Source organism: Neomonachus schauinslandi, chromosome 3 (genome assembly GCF_002201575.2).
Source record: "Neomonachus schauinslandi chromosome 3, ASM220157v2, whole genome shotgun sequence".
Classification (NCBI taxonomy): Eukaryota; Metazoa; Chordata; class Mammalia; order Carnivora; family Phocidae; genus Neomonachus; species Neomonachus schauinslandi.
The window spans coordinates 20,574,688-20,595,468 of NC_058405.1; positions in this window are offsets into that span (position 1 = coordinate 20,574,688).

Here is a 20,781-nt window from a genome sequence, read left to right on the forward strand (position 1 = left end):
CAGGGTTTCTCCTCTGTTTTAGTCTTTGTAACCCTTGATTTCACCATTACAATGCTCTGCCCTTACATGGGAGTGCCTCAAATTCTTCAAAGTAAGGTACTAGACAATGAGGATTTCACTGCTATAACATTTATCTAAACATGTAGGTAAAGCAAAAATGACTAGGCAGTTCAGTAGCTTTATCAGGACAAGAACTGCAAAGCGACAGATTATATATAAACAATTGGTTTGCATCCCTGAAGAATAGGGTGCATAAGGCATAATAGGAAATGATGAAACCTGAACTTGCACAGCAAAAGATGAAGTCAGAAATTATATTTTTGATATGTGGATTCTAATATTACCCTGTCCAGATCATAAAATACTACTGAAGCATCTTATGCAGGTAAGCTGTTATTTTTCTGTTTTATACAGGTCCTTGATGCCAATTTAAATGGCTGTTTTTTTTACACCTATGGATACATGGTTTCCATGGCATTACCTTCCATTCGTCCTTCATTTATAGTAGATAATCAGTAAAAATCCTTCATGATAATTGTAATAAGCAATATTTGTCATAATATTAATGGCTGAGATAAATATCAAATCTTTATTTAAGATTTGTCATAATACATTACATAGTATTTGTCTTAAATTTTTATTTAGGATTTGTCATACTATAATATGACAAAGTATTTTACATTAAATAATTATGTATACTACCATGGATAATTATTAAATATATTTTTTTAAGATTTTATTTATTTATTTGACAGAAAGAGAGATAGTGAGAGCAGGAATATAAGCAGGGGGTGTGGGAGAAGGAGAAGGAGGCTTCTGGCCGAGCAGGGAGCCTGATGTGGGGCTCGATCGCAGGACCCTGGGATCATGACCTGAGCCGACGGCAGATGCTTAACAACTGAGCCACCCAGGCACCCCGTAATTATTAAATATTTAATAGAAATATTTTAAAAAGAATTCTTGTAACATTCTCAGGAGATGGCTATTTGATTGTGAATATACATATAATATATAGCAATATATATGTATATGTATTATTAAATACAAAAATATATAATATATAATATCTGTATTTTACATATAGTATATAAAATGTTGTTTAGGACAACTTCCTCGTCTTAGTGGGTTATTGCCACTTACTCCATATGTTTCTTAAGTGGTTACTGATCTCTATTACTGAAATTTTCAAATTCAAATTTTTAACACTACCTGATGAATATTTCTGATAGTCTGAATATTTCTGAAGCACAGATCTGTTCAAACCTTATCCTTGGTTAACATAGTTTAACATTCTCTTGTCTTCCAGTATGAAAAGTAGCTTTTTTTTTTTCATTCAGTTATTGCCCATCATAACCCAGCCATGGTGACAATGTATCTGTCCCTCCCAGTCTTCCTATTTACTTGAATAACCATGGACTTCTCTTTATCTTAATTTAATTGATACTTACTTGGTATAACATTTATTTACACTGAGGAATACAGGTTTTTTGGTTGCCCTGTATGTTCTTACTGGATTTAATATTGTAAATTTTTGCTTCCTGTATCCTAGTTGGAATCCTTTAAAATTAGTTACAATGTCTCACTCTATTCCTGGAGATTAGATATTTGCTTGCCACATAATGAATGTTCGACACATTCTTACATGATAAATGGTGCTAATTTTTCATTGTATGTGGTTATTTATATACAATAGTTAAAGACAAAAGGTATTACATTAACAAATGGTCCAATATGCTATATAAGTCAAAAGGTAATTAAAGAAAATATCAAACTAGTATTTTATTTGGCAATATATAATCAGAAAAAGGCAAGGGCGCCTGGGTGTCTCAGTTGGTTAAGCGACTGCCTTCGGCTCAGGTCATGATCCTGGAGTCCCAGGATCGAGTCCCGCATCGGGCTTCCTGCTTGGCAGGGAGTCTGCTTCTCCCTCTGACCCTCCCCCCTCTCATGTGCTCTCTCTCTCATTCTCTCTCTCTCAAATAAATAAATAAAAAATCTTTAAAAAAAAAGAAAAAGGCAAAACATATTAATACATGTAACTATTATATCATATGTATTAGAGGCAAGTTTAATTTATTTATTCACTTTTTTTTCATGATGTAGTGTCAACAAAGAACAGATCTTTTTACTTTGAGTAGTATACCTTGAAAATCTGCCAAAATAATATATTTTTCTGAGTAGATAAAAGACATGATGGTTTACACCTTACTTCAGAAAATGCATGTGTATTGTGTCAGTTTGTTAAAGAAAACAGAAACTGCTCTAAGTATTATGGAAAGACATGATTTAATACAGAGGCTAAGAGGCTTACTAATTCGATGGAAGAGCAGGATGAGCAAAGGTAAAAATAAAATTGTTTTAAAGCAGATTTCAGCATTCTGTGGTACCATATAGTACAATGTGTAGTGGGAAATCGCAGAAACTGTTGAGAAAACCACTTCTGCCACTTGCTGAATCCCATATGCCTGTTTACCATCACCTTATGAATAATAGAAGCTCTTTCTTTTCTTTTTTTTAAAATAACATTGTGTGAGTACTTCTCATTGGTGAATCTAATTCAGAAACCTAGCAGCAATGATCCTAATCACCTTAGTCTCTTTTGTTTTCTGTTTTATTTTATTTTATTTTTTCTCAGTACTTCCTATACACTGAAGAACATAGAAGAGAGGGATCAGTGCTACCTACTAAAGATAGTCTGATATAGTCAACCCCTTTGGATACTCAGTATTTCTTCACATTAAATTTCCAGCAACACTATTGCAACAGCAGCTTTTCTGACTAAAAAGATCCAACAATCCACTGAACAAAAAAGATGGACTCTTTCTTTTCCTATGAAAAAGATCCAATTCCCTTAATCTCTTTATCCACCTTGTGGTAATGTTTATTTCTCCTGCAGTGCATACAGAATCTCTATTTTATATTTTAGAACTTAATGATTAGTACATGTATATCTGTCACTTGATATTCTGTAATTTAATGCAAAAGTACCTTATATGAAACACTAGGAAAAGAAAACAAGAAAGCTTATATATGGAAATATATGCGTAAAGGAACACAAAGAAACATTATATTCTTTCTCTATTCTTTCTCCTTCTTGTCCCCATAAGATACACCCTTTTGCCCTCAGCCAGTGCCAGTGATCCACCTGGTGTCTTACCTGGTGAAGAGACCCAAACTTTCATTCTTGAAAATTATGAATCATTAATACTGCTGCTAGTATGTGTTGCACTATTTACCTTTTTATATTAGGCATGGAAGAACTAAAAGGTCTCAGAGAAAATCACCTAGATCCGACATACTGCATCAGATCTCATTGTGCAAAAGCAACTTTATTTGCTCTGGATGATCAGAATAGGTCATCCCAGCAACAGAACAATCTCCTTTGCCTGTTAATTAAATGGCATGAGCAGCTATACAAAGGGCCAGATAGCAGTCTTAAAATCCATTTAAATGTTATATTTATATATTTTATAAATATAATAATATTATAAATCATTGCTATATTTCAGAGAACTCATTTTTCTTTAAGAACTAATGCCTCTAAATCAATAGAGTCCAAAATTTCAGGGAAAGGAGAAAAAAAAATTAGCAAGTGTCTTATTAAATTTGACAGGAAAATATCCCTTTTCCCTTTACCTAAATTCTACTTGTTTTCTAGCCTAAGAAATATAAACTATATTGTTCTTTAGTTCAAAGCATACATTGCATGGATACATTCTCCCAGCCATTGGGACCATTTCACAGTTCTATGTACCATTTGGTTATACATATATGGTTAAGGCTATGAATCCCACAAATGTGAGACCATTTCCTCATCACTCTTTTCCTGTAAAAGGATCCCATGGTCAGAAGTATGTCTTGAGGTAACTAATGATGAACATGATGTATAGTTTTTCCATGAACGGTGATGCTGGCTGAAGTGTTATGGGCAGTGAAGGGAAATCCATTTCCAAAATTAATGTTTAGTCCAAGACAGAGAAAGTACTGCCTTTGTCATAATATAAGAAATCTAATGTAATCACTCCACCTTCAGGTGACTAGCTTTTGTTGTTGGCATGTGTTACGCTCAACAATGGCAATAACCAGATCAGCCTCCAAAGGATGTTGAATTCAACAATGATGCATTGCTGCATGACCCCACATGCTGAGTTCAAGATGCATTACTCTCTTCTCAGCTACCATGTTCATATTTTTCATGGACCCATTTAGCATGTTCAAGGGTGGAGCTCTGATATTGATTGCAATTATCACAAAACAAAAACACACAAGCAAGCAAGCAAACTCTTGAATTGTTTGTCCTCAGTTTAGTTACCTGTATGGCATAACAAATAGAATGAAATAAAAGAGTCTCATTATACAGTGACAGATCATTTGTTATATTACTGCCTATGATCTATTTGAATACAGTTCAAATACCTACTGCTTCTATAGCTCTAATTTTGGAAAAAACAAGCATGTCTTGGCTACTAAGGGCTGCTCTTACCAAGACATTAAAAGGAAGAGGTAAACATTAGCTGGTTTCAATCAGAAGCCATAAGAAAAGAGATGAGTCAACAACTTGAAGGGCTTTCAGTGTTGGAAAATTCTCCTAGATCATGAGGAGGAGAACGTAAGAACAAAATAAAAACAAAACAGAAAAACAAGCCAACAAAAAGCTGAGTGACAAGGACTTATTAAAACTATTTTAAGCTTAGTGTATTTTATGAACTTGAAAATATGTCCAAATGACATTATATCAAAAGTTTTATTTAAGGAATAACATTTGTGTAGAAGAGAGAAGAAAAAAATTAATCAGTGGTATCATATTTATTTCTAAGCTTTCAGTTTTCAGTGACTCAAAATAGCACTGGTTGAGAAAGTTTCAAAGAAAGAAATAAGCATTACATCAACCAAACAGCATAAACTGTACGTTAACTTGAAAATATGCAGTAGAGAAACCTGAATTCAAGTATTTTTTCTGTCATTTATTAATGTGTCTGACCTTGGGCAAATTGGTTAATCTCATGAAGAATCACTTCTCACATCTGCAGTAAAGAGATTTCAATGTGATGGGGCGCCTGGGTGGCTCAGTTGGTTAAGCGACTGCCTTCGGCTCAGGTCATGATCCTGGAGTCCCGGGATCGAGTCCCACATCGGGCTCCCTGCTCGGCAGGGAGTCTGCTTCTCCCTCTGACCCTCCTTCCTCTCATGCTCTCTGTCTCTCATTCTCTCTCTCTCTCAAATAAATAAAATCTTTAAAAAAAAACAAAAAGATTTCAATGTGCAAGTCCTTTCTCACAAGATTATTGAGAAGATTTAAATCATGCATGTTGAACTGCTAGCACATTGCATAACATTTAGATAGTTTAATAAATATCAGTTATGATTATTCTTATAAAACCCTCCAAGTATAACATTCTCTGATAAATACACATATTCAATAGATGACATCGCTGAGCTCCCCCCAAACATCTTACTGAAAAGTGAATTTTTAAAGTAATGGTGAATTTCTACTTTTACTTTCCTCAAAAACTAACAGTGGTTATAAACATCTATGAGGTTGATGTGCTTTCAAAAAAACTGAAATGAAGACTGATTGAAGGAAGTATTTTACAAAATGTAAAACCAGGTCTGTACATACAAAGTGCTGAAAAACTGAACATGAACTTGGCCCACAGAAGAGTACCTAATAATTGAATGATCAGTCACCAAAATGAGAGGAGAAAATCTTTTTAATGCATAAAATGTAACAGTTTCTTAAAACTTACAAATTACAATGGAAAAAAATAAATATAAAATTTATATATAATGAATCATCCAAATCCACTTGCTACACACACACACACACACACACATACACAGCCATACACACTGATATTTTTGGAAATTTTATCATAATTATAAAAAGACTATAGGTATAAAATGTGTTGAGGGAGAAAATTATACTTAAGTATTTGTTTTTATTTAGTATTTATTTTCTCTTGATTTTTATCTTTTCATATTTGAAAGGTTGGTGGTTTGCAGGGTGATTAATTATAGATACCATAATATAAAGACATTACTATATAATGTGAAAATTACTATAAATATTTTTATGCCTGTAGATTTGATTCATGCATCAGAAATTCATTGACTGTGCTACAAAAACTATAAATATCTCTCTCACTAGACAGTTCTATGAAAAGCTATAAATTAATTTCCACTCTTCACCAACAAATCAATGAAAATATTCATGAATGAAAAGATAAGTGCAGTTTATCTTTATAAAATAATTCTTGTGTGAGTTAACCTGATGTGTGATGTTCCTGATGCCAGTCAACTTTTTTGTTGCGTTTCACTACAATCAACATTATTTTAGATTTTTTTTTTTTTTGAGAGATACAAAGGATGGTGGGTGGGAGCTTGGGGAGGGGCAGAGGGGGAGAGAGAGAATCTTAAGCAGGCTCCACACCTAGCATGGAGCCCAAGGCAAACCTAGATCTCGTGACCAAAGCCAAAATCAAGAGTCCTTGCTTAAACGACTGAGCCACTCACGCACCCCTATTCTAGATTCTTAAATCAAAAACGATTTTTCCCCAAGTTAGGGATCATTCGTGCATTCTGAAACTGCATTATGTAAACTTAACAAAGCATTGGTACATAAAAGTTGTTCAAAACGTCCTCTGATGCAATATTTTATCTATTGTTTACATTTAATTGCATAGACATTAGCTTTTCCTATGGGTTGAACAGGGAAACGGGTATTGAAAAGATCCAGAATGCTACAGAAATCACATAATATAAATTTAAATCAGAGATGTTCTTATATACATGGCACCCAAACCCAGCTGGTAAAATGAAAATCAACATGCTTAATTGATCCTATTGGCCAGAAATTATTGTTCTCTTCACTTATAATACATTTATATTCACACTTAGTTTAAATCCCAAATTTATGACGTTTATTATGTGTTTCTGTTATGTGTTTATTTTTGTTTTGATTTCCTCCCCTTAGAGATTCACATCTGTTCAAGCATTGAGAAGCTTAGTGTATTTGTTTGTTTAATTTTTTTATTATTTAAATTCAATTAATTAACAAATAGTGTATTATTAGTTTCAGAGGTAGAGTTCAGTGATTCACCAGTCTTATATAATACCCAGTGCTCATTATATCACGTGCCCTAAGTTTAAACGATTTCAGGTGAATAAATAGGTGAATAAATAAATAGGCTTCAAAATGTTTACAAAATTAAAAATAATGAAAATTAGAAAATGATTAAGATATTTGTTATACATAATACACTTAGATATTCATCAAATATGTGTAGCAAGAGTACTTTAAATTAGGTGCTGGGCTTAAAAAATAAATACGTAAAAAATTATAATAGTGATACACACAGAGTTAAAAAAAAGATGGAAATTGCAATGAATACATTATCATATAGTATACTCAGAATGATAAAAGAGGAATGGACAAATGTTAGCGTAAATGATGGTGGCATTTCAAAGACAGAAAATATATGGAAGACATGACAAGCAAAAGAAACAATGCCTAAAAACATCATTTATATTCGACATTGTTTGCCAAAAGCTCCAAAAAACAAGGATTCAGTTAAATACATTGAGTTAAGCCAGTAAAATCTAATGTTCTTCTGGCAAATAAAAATAGTTTTATTTTTCTTTAATATGGAAGGATGTTTATAAATTTTAATTGATGGTATGCTCTGCGGGGAGCTAACTACATAAGAGCATGTTTTGAGAAGGAGATAGAATTATGGATTTCCAAAATTCCCAGCCAGATAGACTTACTTTTCTCCATATGGCATCAGACATTGGCTGGGAGGCTTAAAAGAGTGACAGAAAATTATAATCCTAAACACTATGAATTATAAATTTACTAGGTGTAATAGGGGAAGTTTTGACAACATAGGAGAAGTCAGAATTCATGATTTTATCTTATTAATCACTGTTAATAAGCTTTCTTATGCAACACTCTGCAGCAGTAGCATGAAAAGGAAAAACTTCTATTTGGATGTATAGCTTATTGGATGTATTCACAATGAGCGACTGACCATTGACTGAGATGGCCTTAACCCTCCCCTCAGCTTCACTAAATTTTAGACACATTTTTTCCTGGTTCTAGATTCTAGGCCTTTGACCTCTTTTTCTTAAGGCATTTGTTTTAGAAAACTTGCAACTGAAAATTCTTTCTGTGACCCTTTGAGATGTAAATCTTTTCCCAGCCTCCTTTTCTGGACCTGTGATCCATTCCTTTGAAATGTAATCATCAAGAAAGATAGCACCACTATCTCCCAGTCTCTGTGGGAGGGTAGAAGCCTAACTTCATTAAGCACCAATCAGCAAAAACAGATAGCCTAATCACACTGACCAACCTCCCCTTCCTGTCCTCTAGGGTACGCTCCCACTAGCTCACACCAGCGCTTAAAAATCCCTTGTCTTTTTTTTTTTTTTTTGATGAACTTCAGCGCAATCTCACTTCCCTATTGGAATAGTCCTTTTTATCCACAGCTTTACTGAGGTATGACTGACAAATAAAAATTGCATGCAATGAGGCTGTACAATGCAATTCTTTTGTTTGTTCCTGTTTAACTTCATCAGGTGCACTTTTTCTCTGATTATCATGCATGCTGTAGAGGATTAAGGGGCATGGCAACTCCGATGAGTAATAATATTTTTCACATCTCTTGTTCATTTCTTACGTTTAGGCATTTGATCTATTTAGAATTAATCCTGCTGTACAGTGTGTGGCGCTCTTTGAACCTGACTTATTTACAGATGGCTCCTTCATTGTCCATAAATCATTTGCTGTCTGTTCTATTTTATGATCTGTGATACCACCAATTTCATATATTAATTTCATCCATGTCTTTGGATCTATTTTTGGACGTTATAGTTGCCCTGTTGCTAAATAGTGCATTCATGTCACTAGAGTGACATGTCTTAATTATTGGTATTTTATCACACATTTCAGTATCTGGAAAAGAATTTCCTTTTCACCGTATTTCGTGGTTAGTTTCCCTGGATATACTTATTTGTTAAACTGATGATACAAAGTTTAGATCCATATTTTTAGTTTAGGGAAAATTAACATAATTATATACTGACTATAGACACGTTAAATTTAAAATTTAACTTAAGGTGATTTGACAATTTTATGATTTTTAGTCTTCCTTGCCATCTGTCTTTGCATTGTTCAAGTCTCATTTGAATGTGCTAATTCTTTAGGAATGTTTGAAAATTTGCTTCATATAGTTCCTGCATGTTCTTGTATAATTTACTCATAGATATTTGATCTTCCTTACTGCTGAAGCAAATTAATCTTTTTATTTCATTCTTTAAAAGATTTTTTGTATATGTGTCAGACCGTGATTATTGTAACATAATTTTTGTAGGCTATGGGTTACTGAGTTCTATCATCTGTGTGGATTTCTTTTTTGGTTTATTTTCTTAGGTTTTCTATGTGCCAGTAATTACAGTTTTTTCTTCAACAAATATTGATTGATTTGTTAATATGTGGTAGATGCTTATAGCATACCGATAAACAAATTCAATCAGATTCCACTCTTCACGGATCATATTTCAGTAATGCAATTTAATATGTAAAAATATATGTATTTTAGATAAACACAAACATGCATTAACTATGAAAAGACATGCCTGGGAATAAAAAATTAAAAGAGTTGTTATTCTTGGGAAAGGAAGGAGTATATGGGAGAAAGGAAAACTATATACAGATGTATTTGTTTACAGTTGTAATATTTTATTTCTTGCAATATTGGTATTTGGATATTATTCTTTTCCTGTACACTCAAAGTGCGACCTCTTTGCCATACTGCCCAAGCATTTGAAAGACTGGTATCAGAATGAAGAATTAAATAATATTATACAAAAATATTTTAGAATAAGGATTAATCGGGTCACCTGGGTAGCTCAGTTGGTTAAGCGTCTGCCTTAGGCTCAAGTCATGATCCTAGGGTCCTGGGATCCAGCCCCATGTCCAGCTCCCTGCTCCTGCTCTCTCTTGCTAACTCTGTCTCTCAGATAAATAAATAAAATCTCAAAAAAGAAAAGAATAAGGATTAATTACAGGATAGACCATTTATAATAAAAACTAATGAAAAAGTCTTTTTTTTTCAGTACTTCTCAACATTTTGCGTGAACTTATCTTTTCACATTAAAACTGTTAATGGGTAGCATTAACTCCCTGTTCATTCTAATTTGAAATGAATGGGAAGACTACATGCAGATTTTGACCTTCAAATGGAAATTGAATTCATTTATATTTATACATATATGATCCCTGTTAAGTTTTATTCACATCCTTACTGGTTTAAAAAAGGAAATTGACTCTGTGGTTAATTAATGAACTGTCCAAATGCCACCTCATTATTTTTAAATATTGAGGCAGCTTCTATAAACATTGTATTTTGGAAGGTATGCAATAGTCACATATATAACATAATCTGATCAATTATTCTTCCTTTCACTCAACAAATCCTTCTTAAGCTTTAAAGCTAATAAAGTTTTGAATTTCAGAAGTAATTGGTTATATATATATATATATATATATACATATATATAAAACATTTCTAACATATTATTTTAATTTTGACACTCATTTCATTCCAAATAGGTAAAAAAAAAAAGTGATTTAAATTATCTTCTAAGCAAATGATATAAAAACATTGAATCAAAGTAGTTCTTTCCTTTAATGAATAAAAGTAAATCTATATATTAAAATACAATAACTACCTATTTATTCAAATTTGAACTCAATGCAATTAAGCACAATATAAACTTATTTGATTTATATGAAATATATTTTGTTTGCATATTACATTTCTATATGGTTTTAACAGCTTTTGGAAGATCTAACTTACTGGAAAAATTATAAATATGTGTTCAATTTATTTTTAATTGAAAGTATTAAGTATATTTTATTGGTCTAGGACAAATAATTTGATACCCAGGCAAATATTTTCATTCCCTATTTCTGTAGCTTTTCCACAAAAATGCAAATCCTTTATATAGTAGTTTATTTTTGAAATACAGCATTTACTGCCTCATCACAAACAGAAGGAAGAATATTATAATAATAAGCACTCCCTCATGTAAAGTAAAGTTCCCATATAGAATTTAAGCCAGAATGCGATATAAAACAGATATTTGATGAGCAAGTCAGGATCCCAGGGCCCTAGTTTATTTTTCTAGCCACATGCTGCAGTTGAGGTTGTGATGTTCACATGCAAAGTGTACACTCCACGCCATAAGGCCTGCGTTTGGCTGGAACGCATGATAGCCATAAAGCCCTTTTTATGAGTATACAATTGGCACAAAGTATGTACTTAAAGAAGAGCAAGTGGTCCATTTAGTGGCTCTCCTCCGTGCCCAGACCATAATCTCTGCTTTCTAAATGTTAGTTCTTTCATCAAGAAGAAAAGCAAGATGAAATAATATAAGAGAAAGACTACTGATGGGGAGAGAGAACAGTTCCCCTGACACATGTATGTGTGTGTGTGTACGTGTATGTGTATTTGTGTGTTCCTCACACCATGCACCTCCCTCCCAATAACTTACCCTGGTTACATCACTGGAAACCCATTTTCCCCTCTTGTTAGAATGACAGAGCCAATGATGGTGGAGCTGCCTCCTTCTGCAGGACAAAATTCCTCTGCAACTTGCTCCTTCTAGTTTTTAACCGAATGGATTCTTTATATTTATTTTCCTAACTCACATCAAATCACCTAGGAATAATAAACTCAAAAATTCAACTATACAGAGTTGTTTTATTAATGACATCCCCAGAGATTCTGAAATGAGTCACACAATTCCCTTAATTCATTGTGCAGTAGTCAAAAAGTCATCCATGTTCTCCAACGAAAATCACTGGAGTTGTATACTAACCAGATATGACCATAGCCGAAATGATTATTTTACATGACAAAATTAAAATATTTGCTTCTGTTCTAAGAATTTTGGTAACATGAGCTTAATTTGGAAAAAAAAAAAAATCCTTGGTTCTATGCAGAAATTAAGTTACGCAAAAAAATAGCATTGGGCAACGGAAGAACCTTAGCTGGGAGGCAGACTCAGTGTGGCCTCAGCCATTCTTGTCTGAAATTCTCAAATCAGTATTGCCCATCACAGCTGCTCTATCCTCAGCCTAAATTGCTCAGTGTCACACCAGTCACTCTGTGTCAGTTGCCCTAGAAATGATGTGACGTGAAGCAAGAGGCTCTGCACTGAGGTGCATTCTGAGGCTCTCGGGGCTGGAAGCTGCCTGCTGAATGCAATCCCTTAGGTGGGCAGCATGTTTTCCCTTGTAGGAGCTATCAGTCAGCAACACTGTCTGTATCCTTCGGTCACTTGGATATACTTTCCCATATATGTTGCATATACCCAGTAAATCTTCCAGGATTCCCTGGGATTCTCTGCCGTAGATCTTGAGGACAATGGACATTCATCTCTCCTCCTCCACTATCTATCTTACATCCTCCTAGCCTCTGCTCGTCTTGGTGGTTTACCTAGTGGTATGACCCAAACTTATATGTATATACATGGCCTGAGCCTCTGACATCCATACTCTTCTCAGGCTAGGTTTGCTCCCTGTCAATTCCAGTAGATCATTTGAGTTCCACATGCATTCCTCCCTGCCCCCCAATATATAACAGGAGCCTTGCCATCTATTGATGATCAGGGCAAATTATTCCTTGCAATATATTCATACTTCTTCCTTCCTGCAGGTCCCTGGTGGTCTCAGAGGCTTCTACTTGACCTTCCCCACTGATAATGCTCTTACCCCACAGACCAAGACTGAATGTGGAGGTTGCATCAACTGTAAAATATTGCAATCCCTTATGATTGGCACATAGAGTACTTGAAGGAGGCCTTTACTACCTGGCCTCTATATGTTCACACTCGAAGATGATGGAATTTAAGTTTCTCACTGCTACGGTGGGAGGTTACAGATAGACTAGAAGGATGGGTTAGAGCTGGAGACATCAATATCCATACATGTTTTACTTAATATAAAGATGGATATATAAAAAAAAAATTAGCTATGTGAATTTAGACTGTTTAGTACACACACACACACACACACACACACACACACACACTTGTCAAGGAGACATAGCTACTAAATGAAAAAGCTCTCAATATCCAGATCTGGAAAAATTTCAGCAAACTGAAGTCCTATTGGATTGGAACCCAATTTATAAAATAAATATCTTCAAGTAATACTGACAGAAATACAAGATATAATAAATAAATGGGGAGAACTGACACATCTCAAATGCAGAATTCCCCTTAATTTATATGAATCCTTGACGGAGAAGTGTTATTCCCCATTCCTTAAGTGTGAGATGCACATATTGACTTCTTTTTAAACAGTAAAGTATGAAAAGGAGAGAAAACAAGTAAATTTACTGTGGAGAAACCTAAAGAAGAAAATGCTACCAGATGATGATGCTTAACATTAATAGTGATAAGTCACACTGATAATCTGTACCTTATGATAAGACATGTGACAAGAGTGGCAGTTTATCTCTGGGATATTCCTCCTAAATACTCATAAGCTCAGTCTAATCTTAAGAGGAAAAAACAGCAGACAAACCTCAATTGTGGGACATTCTACAAAATATCTCACCAGTACCCCTCCAAACTGTCAAGAGAGTCAACTGTCAAACTGTCAGAGTCTGAGAAACTCACAGCCAAAGTAGCCTAAAGAGACATGACTACTAAAATGTAATGTGGTAAATTGGATGGGATCCCAGCAGAATAAACGGACATTAGTTGAAAACTAAGGAAATCTGAAGACAGTATGGACTTGGCTAATAATGTATCAGTATCAGTTCATTAGTTCTGACATATGGACCATACTAATGTAAGATACTAAAAATATGGCTAAGTGTGGGACATATGGGAAATCCTTATACATCTGTAATATTTTTGTAAATTAAAATTTTTCTAATTTTTAAGTTTATAAAAGTTTATAAGCATCCTTTGAATGCTTACTCTGTGTCAGTCACTTTAAAATTCAGTTCTATAAAACACGGAGAGTAAGATCTACCTAATGAAGTTATCATGAGCTAATATTATTGTAAGTTGATGACCAAAGTACATAAAGGGCCTAGTCTAGACCCTGGGATATGGGAGGAACCCAGTGAAAAATGGATGGATTTTCACTAATTATATCACTGAAATGTCACAAGGAGCCCTGCTAATATTGCTGTACCATTTATATCAAAGAGAAAATAGTTGCCAAAGTATTAGCTAAGATGCAATATCAGGGTTGAGAAAGAAAGGTCCCACTTTATAGCATTCCCCTGGCACAATTTTCTGACCCTTAGGAAAATTAAAATATTTTGTTCACTTACCATGATGAGCACTGACTAATATACAGAACTGTTGAATCACCATATTCTACACCTGGAACTAATATAATACTGTATGTTAACTATACTTGAATTAAAATAAAAAACTTAATAGGGGCGCATCCAGTCGGTTAATCAGCCGACTCTTGATTTCAGCTCTGGTCATGATCTCAGGGTCCTGGGATCAAGCCCTGAGTCTGCTTGAGGATGATTCTCTCTCTCCCTCTCCCTCCACCCCTCCCCCAACTCACTCTCTTCCTCTCTCTCTCAAATAAATAAACCTTTAAAAAAACTTAATAAAATTTAAAATACATAAATCATTTTGTTCCAAATTACTAAAACCAAGAAACCAAATAAACCTTGTGTACCTGTAGAGATTGTTTCAACTGGTGGGACTTTGTGTGGTGTTATTGGGAAGAGACCAAGCATTTCCATTTCTGTGGGAACAGTAACTTCCAACTTCTGGATTTTGAGCCCCTACTATCAGTATTCTTTTAAAGCTCTCTTCCTTTAGAGAAGATTTCTGAAACAAGGAATTTTCTAATCTCATACTTGGGGTATATACATTTGACTACCATGAATAAGGAATAAAATATTGGAAGGGATTTGGGAGTTTTATCCTTCAGTAAATCAACTGTCACTTACTTCTAAGTTTTCATTAATATCTCTGTCAACCTCAGGTGCACCTGGTAACTCCTTGAGTTAGAAGAACTACTGGAAATTGGAAAAGGAAGTGCAATTCTACATGCTGAATTCTCCCTAATTCCCTGCAGCCCTGCTTTCAGCCAGGGCTTCGGTAATAGAACAAAGTTTACATTTTTCTTATAAAGAATTTCAAAAAGTCCTCTTGTTTTCAGTGACAAGAGAGACCCCAGATTTAGAGAGATTTGATTACTTCAATTTTTTAGATTTTTCTAGGATTTTTCAATAGCAGTGGCTCTTACATCTGTCTTCCACTCTCTTGCAGGCATTTGAGCTTCAGCTTTCTTTTTTCCTATTAACTCAGGGGCCATGACTTCTTTATCCACTCCCTGCTTAACAAATCTTTTGACACCTTTTCTTTGCCTTCCCTTTCTCATTCTCTTTACGGGTTTATGTCTTTTTCATTACTTTATTATCACTTTAGGTGGTTTTGAAAATGAGGAAAAATAAAGAATTATTTAACCAATCACATTTAACCAAATAAAAGAGATGCTCAAAGTTTCACATTGTTAGTGAAAGACTTTGTCTTAAATACTAATCAAAATTGTCTCCATCTTCCCAGCACAGAGAACCAAAACATTTATGTGTTGAAGAACACAGGTTGTATTCAAAGGATCCTAAGCAACCAAAAACACCTACAAATTGAAGAATCCTCACCTGGGAAAATAAATGTTCCTAATTAAATATGGCAGAAAAGTTTGCACAACACACTGCTTGCTTTTTTAATGTACTATTTTCTCAGACGTCTTTCAAAGTAAGGCATAGTTTCGAAAGTATCCTTTTCCAAAATTCTGATATTATGATTTTTCAGAAAGCCAATACATTTAGGTAAGGCTGAAACTGAATATTAATTTAAATTTTCACAGTAAGTCTTATGTTTGGACTCTTTAATTCCCCAATTAACATGGTTTGCTATGATGAAACATATATTCTCAATTTATATTATTTTTCCTCTCTGGCATTTGCCACTGTTCAACAATAGTCATTTTCCTAATTCAGTAACCTCTTATTCTGTTCTAGTAATTTTATTTCTACATAAGTTTTTCATCATACCTTATTACGGGTACATATTATCAGAAACATGACATCGCTGTTGATGTAAAGCTTGATCATCTAGGTGAAGTAATTTTTAGGACAACATTTGACCTTTACAAAAAATAAGATTGGATAAGTCCGTATTCTCCTGGACTCACCAAACAGAATTCCTGGGAAATCACCATCTGTTTATAAAACCCAGTTACAAAGTCGTTGCTGCAATTCTACAAGCCCTCTCCATGGTGCACCTCCGCTCCTCTCCAAGCCCTTCCTGAATGACAATCACCCTCTTTTCTATCACTGATCTCTGATACTCTTCGCTCTTGATAACTGATAGTCACCTTCCACATTCTAATAAACTGTCCCGTCAGGCAAAGTTGCAGCATCAGAGTTACAAATTCTGATGGGATGGCTAGGCAACCTTTTCCCTATGGAATAGTCTTCATCCCTGCAGAGTGCAGAGTCTTTACAGAGAGTGATGGGGTGGAGTGATTTCCAAGGCCAGTTTTGCACAATGCGGGAACCACTTTCTCTGATGTTCAAACCTGGCCCCACCTTCACCCAGAACTGTTCTTTGGACCACAGACTTGTTAGTATGTCTGCACTCCAGCTGTTGATAGATTTCCATTTCTTTTTGCATAGGTTTCTCAGATCTCATACACGTCACTTGAAGTGGCACCCTACCCATTTTCTATGTGTCTTAACACTGTTTAGCAGTTAAGAAATTTCTTCAGCCTTTCTTAATAGGTAGGAACTTTGTCCACTGGGAATATTCAGAAAACCTCTAGGGGGCAGTGTTGCCTAACACCACTCAACGGGAACATTACCTCAGTTCTGACCCAAGCAGGACGCTTTGTTATAGAGTTAACTGTCATGAGTAGGCTGTATTTAGTTGGTTCAAAATGTTTAAATATCAATGACTTCAACTACTGAATTAAAATTTTCTGATTACAGCATGTATTACTCTTCTATCTAAAACTGCATGATCATTAATTCAGAGAAATGTGAATACAAATTCCTCATTATTTAATTCTTAAAATTTCTCAGTTTCCAATGCATAGTACTAACTTATAACTGATTTGGGCTTAGGGTGTATGATCTTAGATAATATTTTTCTACAATGTCTTGTTTTGTTTATTTTTTTATTTTATAAAATTTTATATTTAAAAAATAAAATTTAATAAAATTTAATATAAAAATATAAAATATAAAAAATTATATTTTATAAAATTTTATAAAATGTTATATTTTATTGTATAAAATATTTTCAAAACAAAATTCCAATGTCAAATTTTTTTTATACTCTTTAATAAAGTCTCTGGTATTGGGGCACCTGGGTGGCTCAGTTGGTTAAGCGACTGCCTTCGGCTCAGGTCATGATCCTGGAGTCCCAGGATCAAGTCCCACATTGGGCTCCCTGCTCAGCGGGGGGTCTGCTTCTCCCTCTGACTCTCTTCCCTCTCGTGCTCTCTGTCTCTCATTCTCTCAAATAAATAAATAAAATCTTTAAAAAATAAAAAATTAAAAAAAATTAAAAAAAAAGTCTCTGGTACAAAATGTATGCATTCTGGCAACCCCCCCAAAAAAAACACCCCAGAACGTGCTTAATGAATAAAATATTTCCTTTTGGTAAATTGACAAAACTAATAGCTTATCTCTCCAATAATGAAGAAATCTATTTTATAAAAAGTGTATAATGAATTCACACAATTGTGCTATTAATTTATTTTAACTTTAAGTCAAATTTTTGAAGAAAATTGCATACTTTCTAGGGAGCCACTTTTTAAATATAATGAAAATAAATTAAAATATATAATTTTATGCATGACAAAGAAATCCAAGTAAAGAAAAATATTGACTCTGACCTTCTTATGTCAGATAGGATTATACTTATGCTACCTATACAATTGTAGGCTGATTTATTTATTTTACTGTTATCTATGCTAGAGACAAACAAAGCAAAATAAAACAAATCACTGATTCCCTCATTCCTTCCTGGTGATATTCCTAGAAACACTCCAGTAGTATTCCTGCAAGCCATTGTCTTTCAGAGTCTGCTTCTGAGGAAACCCAACCTGAGGGAGTGGATGTCACTTGGAGCATCTAAGTACAAATTAAATTAAGGGGAGGAACAAGCACTAAAGCAAGGTAGTTCCTGAATATTAAATTTAAATGTATATATATTTACTTATGATATATATTTATTTGTGTTATATTTCCTGTGAAGCTTCATTGATAGGAACTCTTGAATTTTATATTTCAGATAGTATTGATAGTAACTAAAAAGTAGTAGATGCACAATAAACATAGATTAATATATTTTTGCTTTAAGTTATATTTCAAATCATATTAATATAAATAACCAAAAAATCAAAAGAAATATATACTCAAGAGTAAAACAAATATGCATTCATTTTGAACATGTATTTTCAATGGGTCTTCTTTAATAATGAAGACAATTTAAACACTCCCATTTCATTTACCCACATTTGTCAATTTAACAAAAGCTAAGGTCTTCCTTTTTTCTTTTACCTATTCAGTTCTGTTGAGAATGGTTAGGATGTGTCCTCCACTGAGCTATGGTAATATTTCCTTAGATAATGTTTGGAAGACACTTTATGATTGATTGTTCATACCACTTTCTAACTAATAGCAAAGGGAAAACTCTGCAGACACACTTTGATTGGAAGGTTATGAGATCCTTGGTGACATGGGGGTTTCATATTCTATGCAAATTAATAGATTATATAACAAATGAGTTTGATTGATGTAGTCTGATATTTCCAAAGCTTGGCTGGTAATCAGAATTATTTAAAGAACTTTCTAAAACCCACTCCTAAGCCTGATCAGAGAGATTTTTTTTTTTTTTTTTGGTACTGGAATTCAATAAATATTGATTTAAGAATCCATTGTCTTCAAAATCTCCATCATGATTCAAATGTTCAACCATGTTTGGCATTGGCTAATTGTAAATATGAGAACCCTACTCCCATGATGCTGATAGGAATCACGATCAATCAAAATTTTCCAAGTTTTTGAAACACTTATTTCAGGTTCTTAGGAAATTTGGGCTCCTAATCACAGTGAGAAAATCCTGTTGTCTGGTTTAAATTAAGCTATTTGACAAATGAAAATAAGAATATGATGACATCATTTTAAAAGTCAAATATATTTGTAAGCATAGATAAAGTTATCTTATGTGGGAAAATAGAAATATATGTATGATTATCTCTGAATTCATTTAATTACCCTCATATTTCACAGTATTGAAACAGCCATCTGTTTATTTGATGCGGAAAGGAAGAGAATGTTTATTCTAGCAACTTACATAGGATCATAATAAAAAGACAGCGCAGGAAAGGCTTAGTAAATATCTACAAATGAAATTATGTAGATTCAAACCATGAACGGGATAAAATGAAGACATGGGGGATAAAAGTAAGAGGTTCAGTTAGAAGGAAACACCGGGTGATACGAATCTGTGTTGACGCTGGTTAAAGAACTGACAGGATAGGGGAAGGTGATGGAGGTTCACGGAGTGACAGATTCTCATGGTGTAGTCCATGCTGTGATACATATAGTCCATGCCGTGATGGAACTCTTAGCTGTCAGACTAAACCACTGTTGCCCTAGGCACCAGAACTATGGGCTGCCGGTGACTCATAGCTAAATCTTTCTGGATATTGCTTCTATCTGTAAGCAGTGGCCAGCAGGTTCAAAGGCCAGCCCCTCTTGTTTCCATCCATGATAACTCTGTCTTGCAAGACATTCCCAGAGCTCTCTCTCACCTTCCTGCACACGGTGCAGACATAGGCACTGAGTATGTGTGCATAGGAAACTCACTTGGAAAACAGAGATAAGGCACCTCTCTGGAAAAAAGGGAGAGTTTGCCTAACATCTTGGAAGACAGAGATAATATGTCCTTCAGTAGCAGCTACAGGCACGTATACTGCGGTTATGAAAGATCAGACTTCCTTAAGTTCAGGGTTTCTCTTCTGTACCACAACCCACTGAGTATGCAGCCATTCACCTTTATGCACTGCATTGCCTGTGAGGTTTGGTGGCCAGGGGAATTGACACAAATATGCTGATGCTCATTGCTTCTCGCTATGAATAACAGAGTCCTTTCCTCTGGCCCAGGAAACTCGTGCCTTCTGTCAGCATCTATAAAATTGGGGGGGTAACTTGCAAGCCAGCAAATAGGGTAAAATCTTAGACTCTTCAACATTCTGAAAGGGCCTTCCAGCTCCAGATCTTCTGTGGGATAAACTGATGCCTCTGTTGCAATCTGAATCCAGATGAATTTTTTTCTTCTGCCCAATTCTGATTCCCTCATTTCCTTGTAGTGATATTTTTGAAAGCGCTCTTCTATAAAATTCCTGCAAGCCATTATCTACCTCAGAGTCTGTTTCTGAGGAAACCTGACTTGAGACAGTGGATGCTGAGTTATGCAATGAAGCAGATCCTACGATGGTATTTGGGGACTAGGTGTCTCCTGCTGGTGGGATAAAAAGTAGGGCCTCATCACTAACAGCCTGTGGCATTCTGTAGTAATGACACTGTTAAAAGTTTTATTGTAGTAAACTGAAATGAAATAATGCACTAGTGAGCACTTTATCAGTCAGGATTTAATCCAAGAAGAACAACTAGAAGTAATATGTAGGAATGTGCTACAGGGATTTGATCTTAC